This window comes from Octodon degus, unplaced genomic scaffold (assembly GCF_000260255.1).
Source record: "Octodon degus isolate 3935 unplaced genomic scaffold, OctDeg1.0 scaffold00004, whole genome shotgun sequence".
Classification (NCBI taxonomy): Eukaryota; Metazoa; Chordata; class Mammalia; order Rodentia; family Octodontidae; genus Octodon; species Octodon degus.
In genome coordinates, this window is record NW_004524580.1 from 14,150,186 (window position 1) to 14,163,291 (window position 13,106).

Genomic DNA, 13,106 nt, shown 5'->3' on the forward strand with positions numbered 1-13,106 from the left:
ACACAGGTGGCTCATTTCTATGGTGTTCTTCCAATTCCAATACGGAATTGTGCTGGCTTCTTAGGGAGCCGCTAGTACAAGGCCTCACGCGTAATTTGGGCTCAGTTCAATGCAGTGATAAAAGCAGTAAGCGTAATAAAGCAGAACCGCGGGCTTCGCGGGAGCGGCTCCTAGGGCACGCTGGGCGTCCAGAAGAGGCCGTTAGGGTGGAAGCAAATGAGCGAGAGGAATGCCTCGGCCTGGACTTTAGATTTTGCACATTGCAGGAGGCCCTGGCCCTCAGCATGCCTTAGAATTAATATTTTTCATTTCTGCTGGAATATTCAGGCACTGCAGGACAACGTTAACGAACACACTTCTTCTCCAGCAAGTGAAATATTTCTCTTACCAGGAAGGCTCTATGCAGCAAAAGTGCTGACGGCTGCCCCTAAATGAAATTGCGTTGCTGGTTATCTCCGCCAGTACAGATCCTACTTCTATTTTCTATATGATGCTAAGAATCATGGCACTATTATTAAAATAGAGATAAAATGCTCTTCAGGTCAGAAAAATTATGGAGTGTGTGACCAAAGGGATTATATATTACATTTCATCACAGAGTTGTCACTCTTATGATATGCTGTAGAGCACTAAAAGCTATTGTTTCCGTGAATTATAACACCAAATACCTTCACTCTGAGGATTCACTGTGCCAGAGATCTCAGGATTCTACATCATGCCTGTAATGTGTCACATATTTTCAATGCTGTATCTTTATTTTGTGCTATAGGCTGAAGTAGCGTAATTGTTGCTGGAATGCTTTACCAGGGACGTTATGGTTTAATCCCTCCTTTCAAAGTTATTGAAATTGTCTCTGCAACAAGACTGTTAAAAATATTCATAGCTAAACTGTAAAATTAGTCCTTGGAAATTCTAAAATCATTTTCAATTTAAGAGGTCTTTAAGAGAGAAAATATTTCATCAGTAAGATAGCAAGAACTTTTAATGCACTGTGCATCGCTCACCATTGTGTGTAGCTTTAGTTGGTATCAAGCGGTTGTTTCTCAACAAAACAAAACAATGGAAAAGAAATATAAAGACTCATTCCTGTTATGCTAAAACAAGTCATAAATGATACAGCCAGAAATCTGTTTAACTGCAAAATCTTATTAAAATTCTCTGTAGCCATAAACCTTTTAAGTGATGCTTAAATATTTTAAGCATAATAAGAAATGGATCTTTAGTTTTTGCATAGCTATCCACCTCTAGCTTCTGAGCTACATTTTGGCCTGGCTGGCCATTAGTGGATAATTAGAAGTGACATGGGAGATACAACATGCAAACAAACTTGCCTTTTTGGCTTAAATGCCTACTTACTTTATGCAAATTGGTCAGAGACCATTATCATGCAGCCCCAGCAATCAGTACTTAATTTGTTGATAGGCTTGACAGTTATGGCCAGAGTATAATTGGCATGGGCTCTCCTGCAGAATAAAAAAAAATAATAAATTGGGTTGTGCACAAAACTAAACAACATAATTACTAACAATTAAACATTAATTACGAGGTAGCAGATTCTCAACTCTTTCTCCTGAATTTGGGCAAAATTAGACCTAATTATATTTTAATGTTGGGAAAACATCCCTGCTTCTGAGATAATCAGGTGTGCAGAAGTTGCTTTCCATAGGAATTGTGTATCATTATAGATTACCATGTCAGAAAATTAAATATGTTTCCATTTGGGGATGATCTAATAATCCAAGACAAACTAGTGAGATGGGATTCATACCACATTGGTATTCATTTATCTATTTTACTCATTTGGCTGGATCTTTGACTAAAACACTAATGTATAAAGAAAGCATGATTATTTTAGAAGTATGTAAAACGAAATCTCATTAAAGGCTATGTTGTAATGAAAGAATTTCAAAGCGAAAAAGAGCTTTGCTAAACACTCTTGAACGTAACACATATGTAACATACATGAGGCCCAGAGGACCACTGCTGCAGCACCCTATCAACCAGTCTGGACAGCATTCTTTTTTCCATTAGGAAAGGCATAAGTGTTCTATGAAAATGATTGAGTAGATTAGATGTTTCACTACTGTAATAACTGGAAACAGTACTTGGCATTCCTTTGGATAGAAAAAGTGTGCTGCTGATATTCCTTATGTTTGGAGACACAGGGAGAAGATCATTACTAGAATTTTTTTGGTTTTTTAAATGTATTCTGTACAGGGTCTATAGAGTCTCACTACTTAGATCAGACTCGCAGTGATCCTCCTGTTTTCAGCCTCCTAAGCACTGGGATTACAGGCCTGCGCCACAACGCCCAGTCTCAATCACTGTCTCAGTGTGCTCAGGAGGTGGGGGGCGGGGCCAACACAGCACAGCACACCATGGATCGAACCCTGGCTACCCAGCTCTGCCTAAGCAGTAGCTTTAGTCCACTGAGCTATCTGGCAGACCCATCCAGATTTTAATAGTCCAACAGTGACTGAATAAACATTGCCTTACTTTATTTTCTATGATCCAAGAACCCATGAGTGTTAGCTCTACCTTTTTGAGGAAGACTGTGCTGTGCAAGAGATCACTAGAGAATCTAGTAGGCATGATTACCGGAGGGCCCCATGGTCCTAGGTGATTTTTCACGTCAGGGTTTATCCATTTATTTAGTTATGAGGTAGTGTTTCTGTGCTTTCTGAGGAGATGGAAATACAGTTCCTTTCTCCTTCCTTTTTTCTGTTCCTCTTCATCTTTGGTTCTCTTCTACTTCTTTCATTTAGCATTAGTCCCTTTGATTTTTGTCTCTCTCATTTATTCTTCTATATTTATAATTTTAAAGTATTTACAGTAGTTATCATCTTTGAGGCTCTATTACCCCCCCCTTTTCCCCCTTTTAGAATTCACCCTCAAACTCTGCCCACAATGTTTCTCTCCCACTGGATAGACACATACAACTACCTTAGCTAGCACACCATTTTCATCTTCTCATTTTTGTTAATGGTACTGAGGACTGAATCCAGGGGTGCTCTTCCACCAAGAAACCTCCTTTGCCTTTTTTATTGTTTGAGACAAGGTCGTGGTGTGCTGCCCAGCTTGGCCTTGCCCCATATTCTTTTAATCTATTTCAACCTCTAACAGAATTGAAAATTATCAACACATCAGCCATTTGTACTTATTTTTTCCTACACTCAAAGCCTTGGATGGTTTTAAGTATTTATTTCATGAAACTTCTTCCCCTAAATTCCACAGTAACATTTTATTCAATGCTCAAAATTTTGGCAGCTTTTCAATAGCATGTTATTTTTAGGGTTCAGATCCAGTGTTTGTTCAATGTGGGAACAATTTACCTGCCTTGATACTTCCTCCATGCATTCTAATTTTCCCCTTTTGTTTAGATCCTAATGCATACTTTCTTATCAATTTTCTTATATCCCAATATTTCCATAGCCAATGATATCTTATCTACTTATACATGGCCAACTCAGCAAGCATAAATTCTTTCCCATGAGTTGCTATCAGATGAAACAGTGTTGGTGCCCTCTTCCTGTCTTTCTAGTATCTATCCAAAGGTGTAGAATACTGATAATTATAAAGTGTGTGCAAGCATGACTGTATACCATTTTTATTAATTTGTTTTCAACTAGAAAACTATGTGTCTTGGATTGATATTTGTCTTGTGAAGTTGGGCTTATATTGTTTAAAGCCAAATTCACTTACAGTAAAGAGAAGATACGAGATAGAAAAAAAACCTGTATAAACAACTTTCAAATATCAGAGATTTTCTGTCAGATATGGCTGCACACTCCTGCTTTCTCAGCACTTGGGAGACTAAGGAAGGAGGATCGCCAAGACTTTGAGGTCAACTAGGGCTGCGTAAGCAAGTTGAAGGTCAGCCTGCACTACATAGCAACACTGTCCCAGACAAAAAAAATAAATTAGAGATTTCATATTAATTATAATAGTATTTTCCTTCTAAGTATCACATGTGTGGCTCAAATGAAAGTCTGTCTTGTGTGGAGGATCAAAGATCCTTTGGGGAAAAAAACTTAGTTCTCACGCATTGAAGTTGGATAAACTGCTAAAGCATGCTGACTAGCTAGAGAAGTGGAAAAGTTCCAGAACATATTGACTGACATTTTTCATATTTAAAGGTTTAAATCATTAGTTACAGTTATTTATGATTATACTATTGTTTGTATTGTAGGGAGCTGACACTGTTGATTCTCCTGTGCAAGTAAGGGTCTTATTTGGGTAGAAAGAAGCACATACAGAATAGTGGAATGATCCTTTTCAAAAATATTTGAGAGCCAAAACTCAGGTCAATCCCAAACCTCTTGATTTCATAGTATTATTTATAAACAAAATATGCACTCGGTTGAAGTGAGATATAAACAAAGGAAAGAAAAATTGAAGAACTAAAAGGAAATCATAAATTATCTACTTCATATGCGACTACTAATTTAGTATAGAAAAATAAAGAATTAATTAAGGGATCTACTTATAAAGGACTTTATTCTAGCTTTCTTGGTCTTTAAAAATTTTGGCCCTTACTATCATTTTTTGAAACAAATTGCATATGCAAATAAGTTCCTCTAAACTGTTTAAAATCAGTAGGATCGGATTCTTGTATTCCCAAGGAAAAGAACACGTAGCTAATTGACCTGGACAGAGACCAAATATACCCACTGGGTTTTAATTTGTGAAGCAATTAAATATCTGAGAAAATCTTTGTGTGCTAGCTATCACATTTCAAAATAATGCACATATTCCTACTGTCCTTGTAACTGAAGAGGAAGAGGAGATAACATGGACTAAACATGTCAATTAGAGCAGTATGGACAAGTACGTGTGCCTTTTTGGTATAAAGCTGAAAGTACTACAGAAGTAATAAATATTCACAAACACTTCACTCTCATGCAGAAATGCAGAACAGACACACATTTTTAATACACAATACAGGCAGACTTATTATTAAACTTAATGGCATCTGAGAAATGAAACACTCACAGCCTTGAGCTTATAATGAGATGAGCTTGTCGTCTGATCAGCTTGCATGCAAATCACCTCATCGGAATAAAATTAATGTTTGATTTTTACATCTCTCCTCAAGCACTGATGAGCCCCTTCTTCATTTTATGTACAATTAAAGAAAAATAAAATAAAACATTTACCCCTGATATAACAATAGAAACGTCTTCAGTGCATGACATTTTAAGGTCTCATTCTTTTTGCTAAATGTAAAAGTTTTATAAGTTGAATGAAAAGAAAAATATCATAGATTTTTGATGCTAAAGATAATGCAAAGAATTTTTGAAAGCTTTTATCTTGGTAGAAAACACTTACTTTAAAATGTTTTTATTCTACAATATAAAATGCTAGTGTTTATGTTAAAATGATTGCCATTCAGACACAATTGCATTCGGTCTTTAAAAACTTGGCATTCCCTGGTCTTCATTTTAAATTACAACGCTGAAGTTAAATGTGTATTATACATGTCCCTTCAGGATTAGTCTAACTAGGAAATTATGCATTTCACTTTAATGGAAGTGAATATGTTTACACTAATATAACAAATTCTAAAATAAGTCATTGTGTTACATGATTACTTTTAGAAGTGAGTTCACTATTACAAGTTCACTTAAGACAAATCATAAGTGTATCATATTAATACATTGCTCTCTTTTGTGTATATTTTATTTATTTTTTATATTTTTATTCTTTTTAATGTATTTGATACAGGGTCTCACTGTGCAGCTCGGACTTATAGTGATCCTCCTGTTTTCAGCCTCCCAGCACTGGGATTACAGGCATGATCACCTCTCCTGGTCTTGGTGGCCAGCTCCATAATCCCAGGTGTGGGGCCATTGCAGCAAGTGGTGCTGGGGATCAAACCCCAGTCCCTGTGCTTGCCTAAGACGCACTTAGTCCACTGAGCTATCTCTCCGTCCCTGTTCCATGTATATTTTATACAGTGTCTAGTAATGCTTAGCTTTCCATTTATATCAAGGAATTTTTAAAAATACAAAATCTCAATTTGCACTGCAGTTCTCTACTGGATAAGAAAACCACAGAGCAGTTAAATTATCCACTTGTGAGATGATAGCTTAATACATAATTCTTGAAAAAATCTGAACATATATTACGTTCACCCAATATATGGCTTATATCTTGTATAGAACATTAGTATCAGATTTTTCCTACAAAGATGAAATTTTCAAGAATTACCATTGTGTGTCCATTAATTCAAAAACAAAATGACAAAAAACTTGAGGAATTTATACTTAAAATATGTGCCCAGAAATATTCCTTCTGGAAAAAAACAAAGCTCAGCTTCATAGACTGTATTCAGGCATGTATGATTTACATAGGAAATGTGTTGAAAATCTAGACCTTTGAGCTTGGCAATTTGCTCTAAAGATGTGCAGGGCCTGAATGCTCTTAGGGCAATGGTTTATTCCAAGTGAAAATCGGCAAAGGGAAAGGCTGCATGGAACGTCGCCCAGAGAAATCAGATGGAAGCTTCCCCTGGGGACTTTTCTCAGTGGACTCTCCTGGATGTGCTTACTTCTAGCAATCACGTGTGACAACGGGTGCATAGCACTGCCCAGTAAGGGCCACTCACCGTTGCTATCTCAGGTTTCTATTGAATGTCGGTAACACAGGTGTGCGGTGCCTGGTGACTTCTCTCCAGGCATTAATCATAAATGACACTGAAAGGGCCAGCCTGATAGCTCTGCAGACCAAGCGCCTGCTTAGGCAGAGCGCAGCGGCTTGTGGTTGACCCTTGGCATACCTTGCAGGCCCTGCCCTCGGGGTGCACTGAGATGGCCATTGAGACTGGGCGTGCTGGCGCGCGCCTGTAATTCCAGCGCTTGGGAGACTGAAACAGGAGGATCACTATGAGTCTGATCTATGTAGTGAGATCCTGTAGACCTTGTCCTGAATGCAGAAAATAGATAGATAAATAAATAAATAAATAACAGGAGGATCACTATGAGTCTGATCTATGTAGTGAGATCCTGTAGACCTTGTCCTGAATGCAGAAAATAGATAGATAAATAAATAAATAAATAAATAAATAAATAAATAACACGGTGAGCATGAACTTATCTGATCAGACTGGGAAACCCTGGCCCGACACCTCTGGCAAATATTTTTCTTTTTTAACTTGATTTTATTGTACTAAAGTACATAAAGAAAATCTTGAATATCGCACATGAAAAAATTTAAATTTTATAACAAAAGAATTAGAGAATAACAATGGCTATAACATACACTGTGTATCATGATGTTAAAAGAATGGCCTCACTGTCACTCCATATCACACAGCTCCTTTTATATGAAAGAACTCCACACAGAAGATAGATGAATAGGAAATATTCCCCAAAGTATGCTGTTATTTCAAAGATACTTTAAGATCAAGATTAATTTGTTCCATTTATACTACTAGTTTCTTTTGTTCATTAAAAAAAGGTTTTATTTTTCCTTTCATTTGTTTCTTCTTTGTAAAAATATTGTCAGGTAACATATTCCAAGGGTTTATAGACTGCATCCTAAATGTCAGCCAAAGGCCAATCCTAAAGACAGATCTGTCTTTGCAATACACAGGGTATGAACACCACAGTCTGCTCCGTTATGTCTTCTCTTTCCAGAATTTTAAAATGGAACTTAAATAAGTGTCCCAGCACACATGGAGGAGAAACATCTTGATTTATATGAAATTATTATGATTTGTTCTAATAGTGTTTGTAAATAGGATCACAAGTCCACATCTTGTACAGCAATTAATCACTAAGAAGAAAATATGCAGTGTATTATTTGTTGAAACTGTACTTCCGATTTGATTTGAAACTGTCTCATTGCTATCTGTTTATCAATAAAACTTTGAAAAAAATTATTAGTGAATGAACATATCTATTTGTCTTATGCAAAGTGAAATCTTAAGCATAGAATTCTTTATCCTATTTTTTAAAATATAATCTAATTTTTAAATGTTTTTTATCATATTATGTAGGGACTTAAAGTTCAACATATCAATACTTGATGAAAAATACCTGTTCCTTATTATGCCTAAGATGTTTGAAATGCAGTGAGATAGTGAGGTTAAGATTGATAGCCTAAATCATTTGATAATAACAATAAGCTTTTCTTCTGGATGGGTAACAACCTAAGTTTGCAGACCAAAATTAGAGAAAAAGGAGGGCTACAAGGAAAGCCAACTTTTTGGCCCTAGCCTTCTAAGGTCAATTAAGACAGGACATATGAGAACTTGTACTGTAACGTCATGTACCTCGGTAGTGTCCCAAATTTTCTGATCAAGAAGATTATGGGGCCAAAGAGGAAAGTGATCGATGACATAGAGTGGGCCTAAGGAGAGTCACATGGGGAGAAGACACTCTCTCAGGCTTTCACAGAGAGCACATTGGCCAAGCAATGGTCGTGACTCATCCACATGGCTGCACTGATAAAGGTTCTACAATCTGAGGTACAGGATCTCAGGACAAATCCTGAGGGTATTTCATTGACCTTCTCAGACCAAAAAGCTACAACTCTTGTTGCATAGGTCCTGCTTTACCTTGGTCTTAACCATCCAGTAGAAAAGTATGAAGACGAAATATAAGAAATAAAGCCATGCAGTTAAGTTAAGCTGTGGGGGACTCAGGTCAATAATTTCTGACATTGCCAGTTAAACAGAAGACCCAATGCTATTATGGGCTACTGGACTCTTTTAGAATATTTTGCTGAGTTTACACAGCTATAATATTCAGTAACGGAACTTAGGAAAAATGGGGTACACCGATGAATGTCCATTCTGTATCTGTGTATTCAAAGTGGTTGGGGTAGATATATAGTTGCATTGTCTTAATGACTGGAATGATTTGTTCTAATGGTGTTTGTAAATAGGATCACAAGTCCGCATCTTGTACAGCAATTAACCACTAAGAAGAAAATATGCAGTGTATTATTTGTTGAAACTGTACTTCCGATTTGATTTGAAACTGTCTCATTGCTATATGTTTATCAATAAAACTGTAGAAAAAAAATAAATAAAAATAAAAATAAAAATAAAAAAAAGTGAAATCTTTAGTCATCTTGATTTCAGAATATCTACATCTAAATTACTTTTCTGACTAACCGACCACTTTCAGTAAGGCATATGCCTAATACAAAATTACACGTAGCTGACTAGACATACCTTGGGCCACGCCTTTATGCTCATTCTAAAATAGACCTTTAATGTGTGCCAGTCACCAAGGCTATTCTATAATCTTGTTTTTCTCAACTTCTGCAAGAAAATTGGAAGCTGTGAAGCCAGGCTCTTAGCTTGTTGTCCTGTTTAATGTGATCCTGTCTCGCTTCCTCCAGGCACTACTGGCACAAGACAGACACCTGTCAAGCTGAGCAGCACTGACAGCAGACGGACTTGCTGCCGGGAGTCCTGGAGCTGGCCATCTGCACTGCCACACCTGCTGAAGCTGCTTGATTCCTAACCTGGTCTGAGAAATGGGGCTTCCTTCACATCTCTGGAGTTTTCTCCTACACATTTATCCCACTATGCTAAGTAAGCTCATTGTCTTTCCATTAGTGCTGCTATGACAAAACGTCTCTAACTGGCTACTTATTAAGAACACAAATTTATTTCTCACTGTTCTGGATACTGTGCACTGAAGGCCAAAGCATCAGCCAGTTTGGTATGTGGTGAGGGACTATTCTCTGTTTAGAAAATAGTGCCTCTTAAAAAAAGCTAAATTTTCAGTTTCCAAAGGGAATTAATACAGTATCCTCATCTAGTGCAAGAGAGCTAATCCACTCTTTCATTTCTTTTACAAGGTTCCTGATCCCACCCATGAACAATTCATCCTTATGTCTTAATCTCCCTTTGAAGGTCCTTCCTATTAGTACCCTCATATTGGTGATTACAGGTGAACATCAGAATTAGGGGAACAGGGGCCGGGGAGATTGCTCAGTAGAACAAGTGCTTGCCTGGCAAGAGCAAGGGCCTGCGTTCAATCCCCGGTTCTGAAAAAAAAAAAAAAAAAAAAAAAAAAAAATTAGGGGAACAGGGCCAGTGAGATAGCTCAGCGGTCTAAATCACCTGTTTAGGCAAGCTTAGCCAAGTGCAGGGACAGCAGTTTGATCCCCAGCACCACATGCTGTGCCAGCCCAAACCCCAGGACAGGCTGAGAGGGACACACACACACACACACACACACACACACACACACACAATTAGGGGAACACATTCACACCACAGCACACATGTTCAGTTCCCTCCATGGATTCTTCTCCTCACAAGGTCCTTGTTCGGAGGCAAATTTATCCTCTCTTCACATGGCACATATTCAACAAATATTTAGGGATTTGTTCAGTGGTTATTAAGTGGCAGATCCTTTTCTAATATGCACATATGCATTTTCAGCCATGCAATATTTATGGTGACACTCATTTACATAAACACATCTGCAGGTAGATACTTAGTTTTTTCCTTAATATAAAAAAATGAAGTTAACATGCAGAAATGACTTTAACCCAACTTTCAATTAAGGCTCTTTACTTTCTGCTCTTTGTTCTCTTCTAGTAGTCTTTTAGTTCTTTGCATATGTCCAGCCCAGTTCAACCCACTTTTCAATCCCACTAAAAATAATGTACCAATCCTGTAAGTATAAATGCTGTGTTTTTCAAATCACAGATGCTAGACTAGTCTGCACCGCTAAATGTTAAGCTCGTTCCTCCCTGCACGCTTCTAAATGTGATGCAGAGTGCCAAAAGGCCACTGTCTTTCTCTCGTTAAATAAGAAAAGGAATAACACAATGAATTTCCCTTGCTCAACACAGACAGTTGTAAATTGGCAAGGACTTGGAATTCAATTCTCCTGATCATAGAAGAAATAACTTTAACACAGGCCAGTGGGGGAAAAGTGACTCTCAAGTTACAATATCAGCATGCATTAGAGAAGTACAAACTGTTCAAGTACTTAAGAAATACTTTCTAAGTTAGGTATTCAAGGTATAACCCTATATTCGCCAACAGAGATATGACACTGAATGCTCTGGAGACTCTGCTTAAACTCCAAACCTTCTGTTCTGTTACCAGGTACATAAGCAACTGATGAGTTTTTGAAATTATTGCTAAAATGTCAAGAAGCCTAAAGTGGTCTAATCAGGAGCATTGTTCTTCCTGAGCACAAACTTTACGGCAAAAATGAGATTCTTGTGAGGTGAATAAAATTTTGGTAATGTAAAGCAACATTGTCAATTAAGTGTATTAAAAAGAAAAACATGTTATAAAGATTTATTTAAAATCTATCTACTACCATAAAGTCATATTTGTTTGATGCTGAATTTTTGGTAAACCCAAAAGCCAACAACAACGAAGGGAAAAAAAAAAAATTGGAGCTCCAAATCTCCCCCTGTCTCACTTGTGGGCCTCAAGAATAACCATAAACAGCTCTAGGAATGCAACATCCAGGGCTAAGGAAGAATTGGCCCTGCTAAAAAAGGGCTTCTCCTCAGTGTTTCAGCCCAGCATAGCATGATGTTCCTGGGCACAGGAGTTCAGGGCAGGCTGCCTTTTGAAGTTCTTCACTGTGGTGTAAGTGGTTTATGTGTGGATAAAACTCCACCCAGCGAGAAGTTTGCTGGACCTCACAGGACTGGCCCCTGGTGAATTCTAAGCTTCTGTGGTTCCTTTCTGCCTCTCTTTATGAAACATACCTGCTTAATGTGATTTCTATATGAGTCTTCTGTCCCACTGGAGTCTGCAGCTCAGTAATCAGCGCATATCAAACCTGCTTCCCAGAAAGTGACCTACTAAATTTAACAATGTAATTAAATTTAATGACAACTTTAGTCATAGCTACAGGAAAAAAAAAAAAAAAGTAAATGTAGGGTTCCTACACCAACCTTTTTTTTTTTTTTTTTTTTTGCTTGAAGAAACTGATTTCTATTAGGATTTAAAATGTTTCAAACTACCTCTACGTGATTCCTTCATTTTTCTATAAATATTTCTGAGAGTTTACCACAACTCTCAGTGGATACTCAGGATACTGTGGTATCAGATAGATGAGAAATGGTTCTCATGTAACTAATATTCTAGCAGAAATAAGATCAAGTAATAAAAATATTAAGTTTAAAATGTTGTGTGGGGGGCAAAACAAAGAGGGATGGCATGTTAGAAACTGACAAGAGTGTGTTTATTTATTTATTTTCTGTATTTTAGGGAAGGGCCCACAGGGTGTTCAGGGTCTCACTACTAGATTGGACTCCTAGTGATCTGCCTGTTTACAGCCTCTCAAGAACTGGGATTACAGGCGCGCATCACCACGCCCAGTCTTAATTCACATCTCAGCGCGCTCCGGGGGTGGGGCCAGCATGGCAGGCCTGGAGATCAAACCCCTGACCCCTGCGCCTGCTTGCAGGCACTTTAATCAGCTGAGCTATTTGGGGGACAAGAATGTGTTAATGTAAAGAGGGGTGTGGGAAAGTCTTTTTCTAGTAGGTGATATTTGAGCAAAGATCTTGGTAAAAGAAAACGATACTGGGGTCAACTTTGTGAGAAGAGGAATTCATGATTGAAAGGTGGAAAAGAATTTGGAGAGTTCTAGAAACACCATTATGGCTGAAGTGATGGCACATATAGCAGCAAATCCTGTGGGAAGAACTTGGCAAATACACACAACCAGACCATAGAACATCAAAGTCTATGGTAATGATTTTATGTTAAAGTGTAATGAGCAGTCTTTAGCGAGTTCAATGCAGTGTGTTTGGAAAAATGGATAGCAAGGAGTCAATTTTGTACACCCTGGAGGCCAGTTTCTTAGGTGCAGCGGAGATAATGATACGTGGAAGACAGAACAGTAGTGCCAATAGTGCGAAGCATAGATATTTGTACTATGGATTATGTGAAGTATATGGAATATAAGGAAAAAAAGAATAACAAAAATCAAGACCAACGCCTCAATTTGGGCATTGAATACACAGGTGATGCGTCACTTGCTGACACCTAAAGCTAGGGAAGTGCTTGGATGAGTATAGCAATGCTGGAGATTCTGTTAGCTAATTAGAAATAGCAACTTAGGAAAATATATGTATATGAAGTCATATTATATATATATACATAT

At 37.7% G+C, this 13,106-nt stretch overlaps 1 protein-coding gene across 1 annotated transcript in view; it reads right to left on the reverse strand.

The window, feature by feature from the left end:
• The window catches only part of Mgat4c (MGAT4 family member C), a 265,766-nt gene that overhangs the window by 153,504 nt on the left and 99,156 nt on the right, over nucleotides 1-13,106 (reverse strand). Inside the window, exon 2 of the mRNA XM_023716276.1 lies at nucleotides 1,357-1,463. The gene's annotated coding sequence lies outside the window, so the exon portion shown is untranslated. The remainder of the gene's footprint in view (nucleotides 1-1,356; nucleotides 1,464-13,106) is intronic.